This window comes from Mastigoproctus giganteus, chromosome 4 (assembly GCF_048544385.1).
Source record: "Mastigoproctus giganteus isolate SK-2022 chromosome 4, ASM4854438v1, whole genome shotgun sequence".
NCBI lineage: Eukaryota > Metazoa > Arthropoda > Arachnida > Uropygi > Thelyphonidae > Mastigoproctus > Mastigoproctus giganteus.
In genome coordinates this window covers 13,084,678-13,098,408 of record NC_143578.1, presented here as the reverse complement: position 1 = coordinate 13,098,408, position 13,731 = coordinate 13,084,678, and the positions used below count along the sequence as shown (strand labels likewise).

At 39.1% G+C, this 13,731-nt stretch overlaps 1 protein-coding gene across 1 annotated transcript in view; it reads left to right on the top strand.

Annotated features, from left to right (window-relative positions):
* Positions 1–13,731, top strand: part of LOC150086418 (transcription factor Sox-9-B-like) — a 58,884-nt gene that overhangs the window by 26,713 nt on the left and 18,440 nt on the right. The gene's annotated exons all lie outside the window — the stretch shown is intronic.

Sequence of the window (13,731 nt, the reverse complement as noted above, 5' to 3'; positions counted from 1 at the left end):
CCTCTGACCGTTTGGTCGTCCCGGAGTATAAACAGAAAATTTATTTTATTAGAATGATCAGAAGCCTTGAAAACAAGATGCAGTGTATTTCAGAGACTGCTGGGAGTCACTGCGGTACAAGTAAACACATGGGTTGTGTTAGGGTAGCTAACAATAGGAACAGGTGCATGTATACTTGCATGTACACCAATGCTAGGAGTTTGGTAAATAAATTTGATGAATTTGAGGTATTGCTCAAAACATCAAAGGCGGATATTGTTGAGATATCAGAGACGTGGTGTCACACAGATATAAGGAATGCAGAACTGGAATTTGGGGAGTACAACGTCTACAGAAAGGACAAACAGGATAGGAAGGGAGGGGTTATGCTATTAGTTAAGAAACACATAAAACCCAAGGAAGTGAAGCCAGTCGACATCGCTGGACAGTGCAGTGTCGAGTCAGTTTGGTGTGACATAAGCATTGGGAGATCAAAATTGAGAGTACGAGTCTGCTATAGGCCTAATGACTCTGATGAGTATGATAAGAAACTGTATACAGGGAAATAGCGTTGGCCAGTAAATCAAAGAATCTTATAATGGGGAAATTTAATTTCCCAGATATTGACTGGAATTTGTAAGTTGGTCACTAACACACTAGCAAGGCTTTTGTGGATTTATTGGATGATTGTTTTCTACATCAGCGTGTTCGGGAGGCAACTGGAGGGAGTAATACTCTTGATCTGATTATCAGTAGTGATTCTTCATGCATTAAGAATCTGCAGATAAAGGAACCACTAGGTGGCAGTGATCACAGTGTGCTGAAGTGGGATTTACTCAAAGAGGTAACTACCATCAGGGGTAAAGGGAAGGGTTATTGCTTTCGTAAAGGCGACTACGATGGTGTGAGACAGTATTTAAATTCTATACAGTGGGACCAATTGATGATGTTACCAACAGCAAATTCAAAATGGGAAGCATTCAAAGAACTTAACTTGGAAGCTACTAGGCTTTACATACCAACTAAGAAATATTGTTCAAGGTTTAGGCCTAAATAAATGTCAGATGAACTAATGAGACATATGGCAGAGAAGAAAAATGCATGGGATACGTATGAATTAACATGTGACACAGACGCCTATGATAGATATAAGCCGGTCTGTAACCAAGTCACAAAGGAGGTTAGGCAGGCAAAGTCAGATTATGAGAAATTTTTGGCAAGGGATGCAAAGAAAAACATCAAAGAGTTCTTTATTTATGTAAACTCTAGAAGGAAGGGGATGAATCAGATTGGCCCACTTGATATCGATGGGTCAAATGTTGATGATCCTGCTCAGGTAGCTAACAAACTAAATCAATATTTTGCATCGACATTCACACATGAGGAGTTATTCAGCGAGGGGAATGGCAGAGGTGTATTCAACTCTGGCAGTAAGCTAGATAATCTTGTAATAACTGAGAGTAAAGTGGAGAAGAAATTGTTGAAGATAAACACAAGAAAGACACCTGGGGTGGATGGGATCTATCCAGTTATATTAAAGGAGGCAGCAAAGGAAGTAAGCAAACCCTTAGCCATAATTATGAGAGCTTCTTTGGACTCAGAGGAGTTGTCCATAGACGGGAGATGTGCGAATGTGACCTCAATTCACAAAGGAGGATCAAAGGCTGACACAAGTAATTATAGACCTGTGAGTTTAACTTCTCTTCCAGGAAAATTAATGAAGGCACTGGTTAAAGAAGCACTGCAGGATCATCTAGACAAGACTTCGGTTATAGCTCGGACACAGCATGGTTTTGTTAAGGGGAAGACTTACCTGACCAATCTGATTGGATACTATGATGCAGTCGCAAAAGAACTGGATGCAGGGAATAACTTTGATATTATATACTTGGATGTTAGAAAGGTTTTTGATACTGTTGCACTTGGAAGACTGCTGCACAAATTGGAGCAGTGTGGAATTTGGAGGCAAATTGCTGCTATGGATAAAAGGGTGGTTGAGGGGGAGAAGACAGAGAGTGGTAATCAATGGACACTGCTCATCGTGGACTAATGTTATTAGTGGAGCCCCTCAGGGTTCAGTGTTGGGTCCATTATTGTTTTCTGTATTTATAAATAATATTGCTGATGGTATATCAAGCTTAATGTCCAACTTTGAAAACGATACAAAGGTTGACAGGGTTGTTAAGGACACTACTGACACTATGCTGCTGCAACAGGATCTGGAAAGGTTGAGCAGATGGGCTGCGAGGTGGCAAATGAAGTTTAACATTGACAAATGTAAAGTACTACATATGGGAAACAGCAACTCTAGAGCAACGTATCAACTCTGTGGTACTACACTGACAATGGTAGAGAATGAACGGGACCTGGGAGTAATTTTTCAGGCAGATATGAAGTTCTCTGACAGCGCAGACGGGCTGCAAGAGTAGCTCATGGTGTCTTGTCAATGATATACAAGAAGTTTTCTAGCAAGGATAGGGAGGATTATTCCCTTGTATAAGGCCATGGTCAGGCCACACCTTGAGTACTGTATACAGGTCTGGAGGCCTCATTTCAAGAAGGATGTAGAGCTGCTGGAACGAGTACAGAGAAGGGCAACAAGATTAGTGAATGGAACAAAGGGTTGCTCTTACGAAGAAAGACTTAAGTTTTGCAAATTACAGTGTCTGGAGACTAGACACCGGCGAGGTGATCTGATAGAGGTGTATAAAGCCTTGAATGGTTTGAGCATGCTCAATGCTGATGGGATTCTTCCTCTTGCTCAGAATAATCGCCTGAGAGGGCATAAATTCAAATTGAGGAAAGACAGATGTAGGATAAATGTGCGGAAATTTGCCTCTAGACAGCGGGTATTTGGTTGGTGGAACAGACTTCCATCCCTTGTTGTGGAAGTTGATAGCCTAAATAAATTTAAGGCTCAGCTGGACAGGTATTTCGAACGAACGGTGGGGTGAAGTAGAAGTTTTTTTTTTTTTTTTTTTGGCTGATGCTGCATAAGTTTGCTTTCTTGCATCATATGCCTCTACTAATGCTAATGCTAATGCTAATCCATCGTTTATGGATTTTCAGAAAACAATATCCGATATTATGTTTAAAGCAACTAGAAGCATCGATTGCCAGAGCTTCTGGTTCCACTGAGCATGCTGACAAAGAATTTCATGATAAATTATGCAAATATTGTTGATTGAAACGTAATAACTGCTCTTCATGGACTGTTATTAGTGCTGTCAGCGTTCAGTGCTGGGCCGATTACTGTTTTCAATTGATCAAGGCATATCAAGTTTAATGTTAAAGTTTGCTGATGACACAAAGGTGCACAATATGATAAATGGCAGTAATCATGATATGCTACTGCAACAAGAACAAGGGAAACAGGAACTGGGTTGAGATGTGGAAAAATGAAGTTTAATATTTAAAAATGCAGGGTACTTCATATGGGTAGTAAAATTCCAGATAAATATACCAACTACGTGGTGTCACACTCAGGACAGTAGAGAATGAAAAGACCTAGGATGGTAATTGTGCAGTAGATATGAATTTCTCTGAGCAGTGCAAATAGGCTGCTAGGATTTTGTCAATATTTAGTAATTTTTTTCAGAAGAGACTAGAAGTGATATCCTGTTGTATAAGACAACGTTCAGGCCTCAACTTGAACACTGGAGATAGGTCTGGAAGACTCGTTTTATTAAGAATGTGCATCTGTAGCTACGGGTGCAGAGAAGAGAAACAGGATTAGTCGTAGGCACAAAAGGATATTCTTACCAAGCAAGAGTATTACTAAGCATTCTTACTAAACTTGATTTCTGTAAATTGTAATGTCTGAAAATTAGGCACTTGCGAGACCTGATTAAAGTGGTTAAGGATTTAAATGTATTGAGTAAACCAAATTTTGATGGCATCCCTATTCTTTCTCGGACAATACACAATATGAAATTTAAATTGAAAAAGGATGGTGGTAGCATAGATGTGAGTGCGAAAATTTGCTTTCAGTCAGAGATTGATTGAATGTTAGAACAAACTTCCAGCTGGTATTCCGGAAGTCAGAAGTTTGAATAAATTTAAGGAAAAGTAAACAAATTATTAAAATGGAGGGCAAATGATGAGGGTGAGTTTTTGGTTTTTTTGGCTGTAGCTGTATAAGCTTGCTTCCTTGCATAATTTGCCACTACACTATAGCAGAGAGAATTTCTACAGGCAGGCCAAGGTCATTTGCTATCTAATCCGCAGTGTATTCGCGCTACAGTTCTACCCTCCTCTCATCAACCAACTGTTGGTACAAGAAACGCACTGCTTACGTAAGCAGCTGATATCACAAATTATGTTGGTGAGAGGTATTCAGAATGAGAGAGAAGAGGCAACTAACATAATCTTCAACCACCTATAGAATTTCTCTCCGCTATACAATAAAATTTTATGAAACTGGGTCGAGTTCGTACATGTGGCGGGACATCGGACGCACATGTTGAAGCTAATAGGCGTCTCTCCATTTTTTCTTTAAAATATAAAGGATTATTGGTTGAAGAATTAATTTGTGAAACCTAAAACTGAATATTCATAATTACAATATTCGACAGTCATTTGTCATTTCACAGACCTAGTACCTAGTAGCTGGCTTAGAGACCTTAAGAATACCGATAACTAAGTTATTAGGCTCAACATTATAACCAAAATCATGTCAGTAATATTTTTATCTCAGAAAAAATTAAATAAGTCCAACAGAGCGAGATCTAGTGAATCGGTTAGGTGGCCCATTTCTACAATGCCTGCAAAATCTGCAAATAAAGGGACGAGATATTTACGTTAGTTCGTCGAATTACGCAGTCCAGGATGGTCCCACGTAATCCAATGTTTTGTCCTTGGTTTTCTGCTCAGAACATCGGCGTAATATTGTCCGGTAACAGCGTGCCTCTAGGAGCTGATCGTAGATGAGACCCTCAATCTCCCCGGGATAAAGAATGCAAGTTTGCATCTGAATGGATCGCTATTCAGATGCACCGAATTCAATTCAGTGTGAACTCCATTTACATAAAATAAATTTGTAAGGGGGAACTTTCACTAATGTGTCTGAAGTTTCTTAAACTCCCCGTAAATGTCGTTGTATATTTTCTCTCTATCTCCTCCCCTCTTCGCTCTCTCTTTCTCCAATTCTGCATTTATTTAATGATGGTCGTGTTACGTGCCAACTCAATTAGTCTCAGTACATAAATCTACTTCCGACCTTTATCAAGAAGTTCCACTTAAAATTTCGAAGCAAATGAGCCCCGAGGCCTACAACCTATGCAACAACATCGTTCCATTGTCAGGATCAAGACAGAGGACGAGCGATTAGTCACTCGTGGCATACCTTGGCAAACACTTTTCTGGCAGACCTCTCCAGTATGCTGTTTCAACTCTTCTGCCTCACTTCGCTGAGCTTCACTGTCATTTCCCGTAAAAAAAGGAAAAGGGCCACGTGCATCGCTCTATGTAGCAGCCTCGATGCATGCCTACATTCCCTATGCAACGCTCAGTTGTAGACAGAAAGCTCGTTTGAAGAATTTTATCTTTTGATCTTGTAATCTGACACGTCAGAGAATCTTTCTGTCTGGATGGAGTTTAGCAGGCCTTCGTTCTTAATTTCTCTCCGTTCTGGTGTAACTGATTTACGAGGGCACTATTGCGATGCCGAAGTCTAAGAGTGGCGAACTCGAATTTTACATCAAGGCCAGTGTTACTGTTTGCTTTCAGATATTTCGAATTGTCCACTTGAAGATAAAACATCTGAAGCGCTTTAATCTGCATATGAAATCAAAATAAAAACGATGTAGGATGCGCCACCTAGTGGCCTGATGATTAACAACTCATCATTTCAATATAATAATAAACAAATATTACCGTAATTTGATTTATTTCTATTCTATCCAAATTTATAGCGCTTTGTATTTCAAGGAAGTTGAAAATCGCATGGTGCAATATAAGAGAAGTGGATCTACTGAATTTAAACAGCTGCTTGAATATGACTGCTTTTTTTGTACGCATGCTTGTCATAAGCGGGGTGGGCACTGCAATATAATGCACATGCTTCATCTCTCTATCTGAAGCGTTTCTGAGAAATCTGTCTCTAATTTTTACCTCTCAGAGTTGTAAGGTGACGTCTGTAGTCCATTTAATTCAATTGAATAAAATCATCATCATCCGGGTTTGTTTTAGGTGAAGCCAGTTAATGGACCCAAGCTGTTTTTATAATCCCGTGTGTCTGTTGGGATTCTGGATGTCATCAACACCTGCGGCGCCCCAGGAGTCCTCTTTTAGGTTTTCTACATCCGTAAACATCTGTCTCCTCTCGTCAGGATACTGCATTATTAATATTTAAAGCCTAGAAAGGAGAGAAAAGGGCAGTGCACGTGTCTAAATAACTTCCTCCTTTTGTAGTTTTAATTAGAAATTTCTCTAACAGACAAATTTCATTTGTTCCTTCACATATAACTCATATCAAAAAGCTTAACGAAAAATTTATTCACAGCGGTCTTCAGCGTGATTCAGCTTTTCACAATTTATCAGAATACATAATTATTTTTATCATATGAATTTTGTTATAAAGCTCCCTTTGTTGAAAAAGTTTATTTAGGTTTGTTTTTCCAAATTTACTACATTTTTACAAATGATTTCAATATTATAAAAGAAACCAATGCAACTGATTTTCCCTGATCTGGAACGTTTTCCGTTCTAAATTTCCTGAAGATTTAGTTATTCATATTTAGTGCTAACCTCAGCTGGAAGAAACCATTACGAAAACTGGGGGATTTTCCTTATTTGATATATGTGATCCTTCCGAAATTAAAAATGACATAAAATCAGAATAAACCTTGTGGGACCTCAAAGTAAGTCCCACGCAGTTATCGTATTATATGGCTGTATTTCGAGATGGTGAAAAGGATGCCCTTTTGGACACCCGCTGTGTAAATTTTAAGGAATCATGCATTATGCATAACGCGCACTGATTTACGTCGAAGTATTAGATACATGGAGACCGCATTGATGGCCATCGTGTGGGGTCTTTAGTTTAAGAATAACTTATCCATTAGGGACCGTTTAGAAAACCAAACCAAGATCACTCCACCCTCATATTACCACCAACTGCCGTTCAAAAAAACTTCCACTAGTCCTCTATATCCTGAAGCGGTGTAAATTCATTTCTCAAGATGCGATACATCTTGAGATTGGCTGAGGAAGATTTTAAGAAAATCGCCAACTTAAGATTTGGGTGATATTTTTGTGTTTGTTTGTGTTCGCACAACACACGTCCTAAGAGTGATTTATATGCACTGTGTTTACACAACTCTCCTCATCCCTCATCTTTGAATTCCACGTACGTCCCGTGTTTACTTTTAGACATCCTCTCATACCACTTCATCCCTAATAATCTCACCAACGATTCGCGTCTATTTTTGTTATCGAGGAGGTACTTTTGAAATAAAGAGTTCAGTCATATTATATGGGCCTCGAACTCGGTGCAATGATCTATTTGGACCATACTTTACACACAAATATATTTACTTCGAATCTTACATTTTCAGTTGGACAACTTACTAAACATTTAGAAATTGAACATATGACGTCCATTATTTGGGAATTTCCGTCTTCTAGGAATTTTCGGAAAGAGACCGCGAAGAGGGCGTCGGCAGTGATACGTTCCACCATTACCCCCTTCCCCCACAAAAAAATAAAAAAAAAATCTGAAGGGGGAGCTAAGAATGACGCAGGTAGCTATAAACCAGGGTAGAGTTACTACAACACAACACAGACTTTATGTTTGGCGGATGAAACCGCATACTGGCGGAGGTTACCAGTGTCACTGCAAGATGCCTATCGGAGGGTAGGGTGTGTCTGAATGACGTCATTCCTACAGTAAGGAAGAAGAAATGCCTTATTGTGTACAGTTGTAGAAAGTTTCATTTGAACAATCGGGAGTTAAGTCAGTTTAAATGCATCGTTAGGCACAAAAAAGGTTTTTTTTTTTTATCACTGAGACGTGTCTGGTGACACCGTCTGACCAGTTTGCCGTAACAAGGCGGCATTTCCTTCCTAATGGTCGACGGCGCTACTAAACGGAACACACGAAATCGTACAACAGACGCAGTACGCTTTGGAGGGGCAGTGTAGTGGGGAGGGGGTCGCTGCAGATGAAGGCGTAAATCAAAGCCAACAAAGGGTGGGTTACGATGTCACAGAGGTCCTGCCTGTGTGGGGTCAAACACGGAGGTACACCGGGAGCACCCTCTAGCGACAGGACTACTAATCACGTTGATTTACGTAGAGGTGGCTGAGGTGTGGCGGGCGGACGATTCTACGGTGAAGTCTAACGCGGATCCGTCATACGTTAGTGATAAAAGGATGTGGAGTTGGGCTGCGAGGTAACTCGCGTACCGATGAACCCCCCCCTCCTTCCTCCTCCAACACAAGGGAATTTATTAAGAGAGTTTTATTTCCTTAGGTGGCCTACTTAAGCACTTCTGTTCAAGGAATTTCATCCAGATGCGTGGATTTGATTTCTTTTGAAGAAGATGATCGGTACTGTGGTAATTAGCATGTGTTTCATCAAACAGACGCTGAGTGTATATAACAAATCCACAATCATTTAAGAACAACAAAAGTTAATTCAGTTGTAATTTAAATCTGATTTACTCTTAAAATATATCAACTGACATAAAAGTAATATACGAACAGTGTATGTGGGTGTCTCCATCTGCCTGCTTCTTGCTGGTTTCGGATAATCGAAGTTTCGGAAATCGTAGTTAAAAATAATCCGTGTTCGGAATTGGCGTCTCCACACTACTTTAAGTTTACACGTAATAATGTGCAAATATATAAGGAGCAGAAACAAAATGACTGTTATGATCTTAGAAATATTGAATTCACTAGCGCGCGTTTTGCATTTTTCAAAAGATAGAAATGAGCGCAATCCTTAAGTAAACTCTTACGACGTGTTCTATTACAAGCATTTTCTTTCTTTCTTTGGTAATTCGGGTAAGCAAGATAAATAAGGCCTTCAAGGCGTTGCGTGATCATTACGGCAAATAGGTAATTCGTCTAATCATTTGCTGACTACCCTATGTTCATTACTAAAAAAAAGATGGATGTGGAGAGATTCTTTCAGAAAACGCGTCGGATGACACGTGACAGGAGAAGGTAAGCAAGGAGCGCGGAGGAACTAAGGGTATCGAGACACGAGATGTCGGGAAGTGGCTTACGGCTCCTAACACCTTTCAGTTTTGTTAGCAGAGACGAGATAACAAGGCTTCAAAGAAAACTGAGGCGACAGAAGGACTGTGATACACGCCATCGGTTATCAGCAGCAGATAACATGGGTCAAGGGTCATGAACAAAACCACTGTTTATGTTTGGATAAATAGCTTCCTGTCTAGGTGAAAGAACTGCCCATTCCCTTGGAACAGTGCGGTTGGTGATTGAATGAAAAGATGGTTGGATACAATTCTATTATTTATTAGCATTTTGCTCATCAATTATCTTGGCTTAAACGCTGCACATTTCTTGTTTTGTTTCTTAAAGAAACAAAATAAGATATTATTTCATCCACAATGGTGCATATCTACAGATAATACAAACACAACGTAACCTTTTTAAATCATAATAATGAAATAAACAATAAACATTTAACATTTAAAAAATAAAGGAAAAGAAAATTTTCCTTTATTTTGTGCGACGTGGCGCATTATAACCACAGTTCTTTATGAGCCATAAAAATCCAAACCAAGCGCTATGTTTTAATTTTTTAAAAAAATTTTAAATCAGTATTGGATCAAGAGTGATCCCGCCTAAGCTTAGTGCAATAAAGATCTTCAGAATATTGCTGAGGGATATCCGGTTTAGGGTCGTTAGGTTTCTTAAGCTGCTTTTCTCGTAAGCAACTGTGCGATGATATGCAGGTTCCTGGTCATGACCTCCTGTTTCCTTGGGATTGTGTGCCCAAGTTGGTATGAAGAATAGCGCGCTAGATGGTGAAGGGCTAGCTTTCTTCTGACTTAATTCATTCATCAGTGGTCCAATATTTACTGCTAAGGTATTTCTTCAATTGTCTGTCATGTCCAGAGGACCAAAAAGACGATTGAGACACACTTCTTTCAGTGTACGATCACATTTGGGTCGTAATATGCCATCATATTACCTGTTTAATGGTCCATAATGCTGCGTAAGTCTTTGCTTTGCTTTGCTATGAAGAAAGCACTGGGAGAAGGTCAGGCTGTCATTCCGGACAAGCCCTGAGTCCAGTTTTCGATGGATTTATTCTGGAGCCTCCGATGAACAGTTGAACTTCATTCACTGATTTCTTTTTTGAAACTTGTAATTGATTTTATGTGGTTGAGCTTTAAGCCGATGGACCAAAAGTAACCATCTCTAGTGTTCGCTTTGGGTCCTTTGTTGAGTCATAGACCAACAGGAAAAGCTTCACGTCATCAGCATAGCACAGAAAGTTGTTTAATGTGGCTCTTGGTGTAGGCTATTGTGTTTAAAATCAATTGTGTGGTAATGTATCAATTTCCTATTAGTGATAATGCCTCTAAAAACAGCAAAACCCCATAGATATCCCAAAATAGGTTTTGAGGATATGCAGGAGTGCCAGGATGCCATCGTAATTTGGCTTGACATCTAAGATTATACCGTTAGGCTTTGCAGCTGATGGCATTCTGAATCTTAAATAGAGTAGTCAGGAGGTTTATGGTACTCGGATGACCTTGGATAACATGTTAAGGTATGGTGGCTTATGACGAAAACAGTGATCAACAAGTCTGGAAAGGATCGCTTTCTCGAAAATCTTTAGAAGAAATGTGTCTAAAATCTTTGGCAACTTTAGGTAAAAAAAAAAAAAAAAAAAAAGTAAAGTGCAGCCATTATAAATAAATAAATAAATAAATTTTCTGTTTATACTCCGGGACGACCAAACGGTCAGAGGAGTTCACAAGATAGACAGAATACAAGAAACAGCACCGTATTCAGTAGTCACGGGATTGAACCCCGGTCACTCAAGGCACGTGTACTTATGCACCCGCGCGCCTGACCACTAGGCTACGGCGGCCCGATTATCAACCCACTGCAGGATGGAAGCCTCCTCAACAATTCATGCTGAGGGAAATGGACCATAATCTGCCACGCTGGTCCAGTGCGGGTTGGCAGATCGACCGTATTCAGCAGACACGGACTTGAACCCCGGTCTACTCAAAGAGCGTGTGCTACTGCACTCCCGCTCACTCCGCTACGGAGAGACACTGCTATGATAACCTCTTCCGAGACGTACCGGTCCCTCACAGTAGGCGATCTCAAATTGGCAGTTGTATCGATTGTCAATTATTTCAGACTAGAAAGGTCTGAAAGAGACACTCATATAATTGACATATATTATCGAACTTCTTACAATTTCTCTAAGGATATAGAGTTTTTGCTATATTATAACTTTAATGATCATTTGGCTTATTTATAAAATCGGTATAAACTGCCACCAATTGTAACACATCAATAATGTCCGTCAACTTTTAGATTCCACTCACTGCAAAGCACACCAATACCATAAGAATCATGGGCATTAAAAAGTAATGAGCATGATTTGGATTAGACCAAATGAAGTAATGACTTACACCTTTAGATTTCACCAATCAAGTAGAAACTTTCCAATGATAAATCCAATGCAGTTATTGCTGCAGACTAAAAATATGGCAAATGCGCTATCATTCTTCCATCATGAACGCATGTAATTGTAATCAAATGCGTTGTGTTGTCGAATGTAAGGAAAGAGGGAGTTATTTTGTTTGAATTGACTTTATTTTTCTGTCATTTAATCCTACGTCTTTAAATACTTGGTCACGTAATTACAAACATCCCATTTTTTATTTCATTAAAATGAAAATTAAAAAAAAAGTTAAAATTCAGAGTTAACTGGGACTGATTAAATCTTCAGTGCGGTAAACATCAATGGAAGAACCATTAAGTTTCTGAAGAAAGCTATTTTTCCATCTTAAGACAGTCTTTCTTTGAAGAGATTTTTATGTGGCCATTACTTGATGGCAATGTTTACGGTCTGACACTAAAGACACCATAAACCTTCTTTATTTTGCTGTTGTTCATTTTTACAACCTGGCAACCGGGAGTGCATGCGTACATGCCTAAAACTAGGTCTTTTTGTTGCCCTCGCTTCTGACCCTTTCAGACACATATGTAAAGGTTATCTCGTAGAAGAGCACACTTTGCCGATTATAAAATCGTCATCGTGTCTAAAGTCAATAAATATAAATTAAATGCTTTTCTACCAAATGCATTTACGATCAAACAGTATCCTTTGAAATTCAGATCATATCCATTAGTAAGTTTCCAATAGAAGCCTACAATTTTTTTTCCATAATTTTTTCGATCACGGCTATAGAGTGCCTTTTCATGGATGGACAATCCATGACAATCCATGATTGTCCATGGACAATCCACAATGTTTCGAAATATACGAAAAGTAAATTATAAATACCTCGGCGTTTGAATGCAGTTCGATTTAAAAGCGTGAAAACTTCCAGTGGTATAGTGTAAAATCGGGTTACACCACCTTCTAATTGAGGAAATCGTTGAAAAATGTTAAGTATTCTCTTTTGAACACCTCTATAAAAACATACGAACACATGATAAATAGCCTTGAGACTTACAGAAAAATACATGAAAATGTATCGCTACAGTCCAGATAGCATTCAGTGCAAAATATACCACGCCTATCAGAATCTAGATCAGGCACGTCAAGTATGGCCCGATTACGTCCTGCTGACTATAAAATAAGCCGACTCCTAACCAGACCTCATAACTCTGCAAGAGTAATTAATTACAGCGATTTATATTCTTCAAGCACCCACATTTCATAGTTGAAATTCAAATTATTTGTTTAAGTGTTAGCCTAGTTGTATGAGGTTACTAGCAACTGCAATCAGAAAATATAGACGTAGAACAGCAAAATGAAATAATGTCTTAATAACACTTTATTACCGAATCTGCCCTTGATGCAAAATCATGACAATCTATGACCCTAATCCAGCTCCTTGGATCTGTGGGCTCTAGATTTCAAGATAGTAACATACTGTACGTGTAATAAACTGCTGATTTCATGCCAAAATTGTATGCTTAACGAAAGATTCAGAAAAATGTCTCCGAAATGTAGTATGGCTCACACGATTTCTAAATACGGTGATGTTCTTGTATTCTCTCTATTTATATCTTGTAAGCTCTTCTGACCATACGTCGCGGTCCCGGAAAATTCACAAAGATCCATGCATTGTGCTCGACTTAAGAAAATATACCATGGAATGCATAAAATTCAGCAAGAGGGGGGGGGGACGGATTATTAGAAACAAAAAGAGAACAAGAAGAGCTATTCTGGCGGTTACCATGACTACCAGGTATTCCGACGACGTTAAGCGGCTGAACACAAAGCAATTACAAGATCGGTGAACCGACATAACGATAGAGCACGCACCCGACCCCTAGGTCTCAAATTAACACCATTCATCAGCAACATTATTCTGATCATCATAAAACTCCATAAGAACGTGCATTTAAATGACCCTTTGCTAGTAAACTGGAAAAAATTCATATTATCGATGCTTATCATTAATTCCACGCGCGGGAATTAATGATGCTGGGAGAAGACAAAAAACAAAAACTTCCTTATTCACACTTCATATTTTCCATGTGGGATTTAAACCCTATTTGATTTCTACACTCATTTTG